The sequence below is a fragment of the Oncorhynchus masou genome, chromosome 7, assembly GCF_036934945.1.
Source record: "Oncorhynchus masou masou isolate Uvic2021 chromosome 7, UVic_Omas_1.1, whole genome shotgun sequence".
NCBI classification, from domain to species: Eukaryota; Metazoa; Chordata; class Actinopteri; order Salmoniformes; family Salmonidae; genus Oncorhynchus; species Oncorhynchus masou.
Window position 1 is genome coordinate 17583976 of NC_088218.1, and position 6000 is coordinate 17589975.

Consider the following 6000-nt stretch of genomic DNA (forward strand, 5'->3'; position numbering starts at 1 on the left):
ACAGCCGGAGGCCTCGTCCACTTTGGTCAGCAGTAACAGCCTGAGGCCTCGTCCACTTTGGTCAGCAGTTACAGCCGGAGGCCTCGTCCACTTTGGTCAGCAGTAACAGCCGGAGGCCTCGTCCACTTTGGTCAGCAGTAACAGCCTGAGGCCTCGTCCACTTTGGTCAGCAGTAACAGCCTGAGGCCTCGTCCACTTTGGTCAGCAGTAACAGCCGGAGGCCTCGTCCACTTTGGTCAGCAGTAACAGCCGGAGGCCTCGTCCACTTTGGTCAGCAGTAACAGCCGGAGGCCTCGTCCACTTTGGTCAGCAGTAACAGCCGGAGAGGCCAGCGTACTTTGGTCAGCAGTAACAGCCGGAGGCCTCGTCCACTTTGGTCAGCAGTAACAGCCGGAGGCCTCGTCCACTTTGGTCAGCAGTAACAGCCGGAGGCCTCGTCCACTTTGGTCAGCAGTAACAGCCTGAGGCCTCGTCCACTTTGGTCAGCAGTAACAGCCGGAGGGTCCACTTTGGTCAGCAGTAACAGTCCACTTCGTCCACTTTGGTCAGCAGTAACAGCCGGAGGCCTCGTCCACTTTGGTCAGCAGTAACAGCCGGAGGCCTCGTCCACTTTGGTCAGCAGTAACAGCCGGAGGCCTCGTCCACTTTGGTCAGCAGTAACAGCCGGAGGCCTCGTCCACTTTGGTCAGCAGTAACAGCCGGAGGCTTTGGTCTCGTCCACTTTGGTCAGCAGTAACAGCCGGAGGCCTCGTCCACTTTGGTCAGCAGTAACAGCCGGAGGCCTCGTCCACTTTGGTCAGCAGTAACAGCCGGAGGCCTCGTCCACTTTGGTCAGCAGTAACAGCCGGAGGCCTCGTCCACTTTGGTCAGCAGTAACAGCCTGAGGCCTCGTCCACTTTGGTCAGCAGTAACAGCCGGAGGCCTCGTCCACTTTGGTCAGCAGTAACAGCCGGAGGCCTCGTCCACTTTGGTCAGCAGTAACAGCCTGAGGACTCGTCCACTTTGGTCAGCAGTAACAGCCGGAGGCCTCGTCCACTTTGGTCAGCAGTACGAGCTGGGGAATGCTTGGGATCAGCATACAATGGGAAATAATGACTGTCAGGAGGATTGCATATGAGAGCAATGCATTTCATGTAATGTTTCACGCTGACATAGGAGGGTCTGAATAGGATATACAGAGCCTTCGGAAACTATTCACACCCCTTGACTTTTTCCACATTTTGTTACATGACAGCATTATTCTAAAATGGATAAAATAATAATAATAACAATCCTCAGCAATCTACACACAATACCCCATAATGACAACGTGAAAACAGGATTTTAGAACATTTTACAAATGTATAAAAAAAATGTAAAACTGAAATACTTTATTTAAATAAGTATTCAGACCCTTTGCTACCTGACTAGTGGTTAGAGCGTTGGACTAGTAACCTAAAGGTTGCAAGTTCATATCCCCGAGCTGACAAGGTACAACATCTGTCATTCTGCATTTACATTACATTTAAGTCATTTAGCAGACGCTCTTATCCAGAGCGACTTACAAATTGGTGAATTCACCTTATGACATCCAGTGGAACAGCCACTTACAATAGTGCATCTAAATCATTTAAGGGGGGGTGAGAAGGATTACTTATCCTATCCTAGGTATTCCTTGAAGAGGTGGGGTTTCAGGTGTCTCCGGAAGGTGGTGATTGACTCTGCTGTCCTGGCGTCGTGAGGGAGTTTGTTCCACCATTGGGGGGCCAGAGCAGCGAACAGTTTTGACTGGGCTGAGCGGGAACTGTACTTCCTCAGTGGTAGGGAGGCGAGCAGGCCAGAGGTGGATGAACGCAGTGCCCTTGTTTGGGTGTAGGGCCTGATCAGAGCCTGGAGGTACTGCGGTGCCGTTCCCCTCACAGCTCCGTAGGCAAGCACCATGGTCTTGTAGCGGATGCGAGCTTCAACTGGAAGCCAGTGGAGAGAGCGGAGGAGCGGGGTGACGTGAGAGAACTTGGGAAGGTTGAACACCAGACGGGCTGCGGCGTTCTGGATGAGTTGTAGGGGTTTAATGGCACAGGCAGGGAGCCCAGCCAACAGCGAGTTGCAGTAATCCAGACGGGAGATGACAAGTGCCTGGATTAGGACCTGCGCCGCTTCCTGTGTGAGGCAGGGTCGTACTCTGCGGATGTTGTAGAGCATGAACCTACAGGAACGGGCCACCGCCATGATGTTGGTTGAGAACGACAGGGTGTTGTCCAGGATCACGCCAAGGTTCTTAGCGCTCTGGGAGGAGGACACAATGGAGTTGTCAACCGTGATGGCGAGATCATGGAACGGGCAGTCGTTCCCCGGGAGGAAGAGCAGCTCCGTCTTGCCGAGGTTCAGCTTGAGGTGGTGATCCGTCATCCACACTGATATGTTTGCCAGACATGCAGAGATGCGATTCGCCACCTGGTCATCAGAAGGGGGAAAGGAGAAGATTAATTGTGTGTCGTCTGCATAGTAATGATAGGAGAGACCATGTGAGGTTATGACAGAGCCAAGTGACTTGGTGTAAAGCGAGAATAGGAGAGGGTCTAGAACAGAGCCCTGGGGGACACCAGTGGTGAGAGCGCGTGGCGAGGAGACAGCGCGTGGCGAGGAGACATTCTGCCCATGAACAGGCAGTTAACCCACTGTTCCTAGGCCGTCATTGAAAATAAGAATTTGTTCTTAACTGACTTGCCTAGTTAAATAAAGGTCAAATAAAAGAAATTGAGCTCAGGTGCATCATGTTTCCATTGATCATCCTTAAGATGTTTCGACAAGTTGTTTGGAGTCCACCTGTGGTAAATTAAATTAATTTGACATGATTTGGAAAGGCACACACCTGTCTATATAACGTCCCACAGTTGACAGTGCATGCCAGAGCAAAAATAAAGCCATGAGGTCGAAGGAATTTTCCGTAGAGCCCCGAGACCGAATAGTGTCGAGGCAGAGCCACTCCTCAGTAAAAGGCACATGGCAGCCCACTTGGAGGTTGCCAAAAGGCACCTACAGACTCTCAGACCATGAGAAACAAGATTCTATGGTCTGATGAAACTCTTTGGCCTGAATGCCAAACGTCATGTCTGGAAGAAACCTGGCACCATCCCTATAGTGAAGCATGGTGGTGGCAGCATCCCTATAGTGAAGCATGGTGGTGGCAGCATCATGCTGTGGGGATGTTTTTCAGTGGCAGGGACTGAAATACTAGTCAGGATCGAGGCAAAGATGATCAAAACAAAGAACAGAGAGGTCCTTGATGAAAACCTGCTCCAGAGTGCTCAGGACCTCAGACTGGAGCGAAGGTTCAATCTTCCAACAGGACAACGACCCTAAGCACACAGCCAAGACAACGCAGATGTGGGTTCGGGACAAGTCTCTGAATGTCCTTGAGTGGCCCAGCCAGAGCCCGGTCTGGAACCCGATCGAACATCTCTGAAGAGACCTGAAAATAGCTGTGCAGCAACGCTCCCCATACAACCTGGCCGAGCTTGAGGATCTGCAGAGAATGAATGGGAGAAACTCCCCAGATACAGGTGTGCGAGCTTGTAGCATCATACCTAAGAAGAATCAAGGCTGTAATCATTGTCAAAGGAGCTGTGGCGGAAGAATCAGAATTAGTTGGGTAACATAGATAATTAAGATGTCTTATCTGCATAATATGCTTATATGATATACTTGTTATTAGAAAGTATCCCTTCGGACTCTGGTGTTGGCAGTTGCACTTCCTCCCTCATTTGGGGCTCAGTCACCTGTTCTCCTTCAATTAATTCTCTATTCCTACACTTTTGTATAATAACTGAATTGCTGTGTTTTTGGTATGTGGTGTGCAGGTTAGGTTAGGTTCAAAGACTAATACTTACTCAAATGTCCAAAGTGCGTTTCTCCAGGACTAGAAATGGGGTTAATATGTACTGTATCAATGGGCATACATTGTTCCAGGGTATCTTCAAAGGTCTGTAAGTCTAATCCTGTTCATTACAATAAAAAAGTAGTCCACTATAAAAGGAATATGGTACCATGTGAGATTTGTCCTAAGTGACTGTCACTCACCCTCCACTCTGTAGACCTCACACTCGGTCAACACCAGGTCGTTGCCATGCATCTCTGCAGCATTGACTTTGTATTGATTTCCTGTTATACAACTGACCTGTGCTTTATTGCCATTCAAAAACATTAAGACACCTACATTAAGACCATGCCTTCCATCTGTGAAACCATACTGGCCACCGGGGGTATCTTCAGACGGGGCCACAGTGTCTCCCGACCCCTCCTGTCTCAGCCTCCAGTATCTATGCTGCAGTAGTTTATGTGTCGGGGGCCTTGGGTCAGTTTGTTATTAGTATTAGTATTTCTCCTGACTTATCCGGTGTCCTGTGTGAATTTAAGTATGCACTCTCTAAGAGAGAAGGCATGTCCTGGGACCATGCCTCAGGACTACCTCCGTGCTGTCCCCAGTCCACCTGACCGTGCTGCTGCTCCAGTTTCAACTGTTCTGCCTGCGGCTATGGAAACCTGACCTGTTCACCGGACGTGCTACCTGTCCCAGACCTGCTGTTTTTGACTCTCTCTCTCTACCGCACCTGCTGTCTCTAACTCTGAATGCTCGTCTTTGTAAAGCCAACTGACATTTTCTCCTGAGGTGCTGAGCTGTTGCACCTTCAACAACCACTGTGATTATTATTATTTGACCCTGCTGGTCATCTGTGAACGTTGAAACATCTTGGCCATGTACTGTTATAATCTCCACTCGGCACAGCCAGAAGAGGACTGGCTCCTCTCTAGATTTCTTCCTAGTTGCCTGCATTTCTAGGGAGTTTTTCCTAGCCACCGTGCTTCTACATCTGCCTTGCTTTCTGTTTTGGGTTTTAGGCTGGGTTTCTGTATAGCACTTTGTGACATCGGCTGATGTAAAAAAGGGCTTTATAAATACATTTGATTGATTGATTTTGACAGACGTAGTGGCTTTTCTCTCTGGTCAGTGATGCTGTAGAGAAAGGCCTTATTATCATTGATCACCTGTCCAGTCTGGGCGTAGTCCTAACTGATGTAACCTCCGAAAACAAACCCAGCCTTGTTGTAGGCCACAAGTACGGTGGGTCCCTGGCGGTTGCAGCGGTTGCTGAAGTCGATTATCCACGGAAGCTGCCTTTGGATAGAATGGAATCAAACAGAATGTAACATTTTATCATAGCCTTTTTTTTTTGTACTTTCAAATTGTTGTATTGATTTATTAACATTTTTTTTCTTATTGTAACAGCAAAGTAATTGAGGGTTTTTAATGACCAAATCAAATCAAATCAAATGTATTTATATAGCCCTTCGTACATCAGCTGATATCTCAAAGTGCTGTACAGAAACCCAGCCTAAAACCCAAAACAGCAAGCAATGCAGGTGTAGAAGCACGGTGGCTAGGAAAAACTCCCTAGAAAGGCCAAAACCTAGGAAGAAACCTAGAGAGGAACCAGGCTATGTGGGGTGGCCAGTCCTCTTCTGGCTGTGCCGGGTGGAGATTATAACAGAACATGGCCAAAATGTTCAAATGTTCATAAATGACCAGCATGGTCAATAATAATAAGGCAGAACAGTTGAAACTGGAGCAGCAGCACGTCCAGGTGGACTGGGGACAGCAAGGAGTCATCATGTCAGGTAGTCCTGGGGCATGGTCCTAGGGCTCAGGTCCTCCGAGAGAGAGAATGAAAGAGAGAATTAGAGAGAGCACATGTGGGGTGGCCAGTCCTCTTCTGGCTGAGCCGGGTGGAGATTATAACAGAACATGGCCAAGATGTTCAAATGTTCAAATGACCAGCATGGTCGAATAATAATAAGGCAGAACAGTTGAAACTGGAGCAGCAGCACGGCCAGTGTGGGAGAAAATGTACATATATGGAGAAGCATAAATACTATAACACAAGAGAGAGATACACTTATAGAGTGCATTTGCCATTCTGGTAAAATACATTGTCTATTGTATAGCAGAGGAGACCAGAGGAG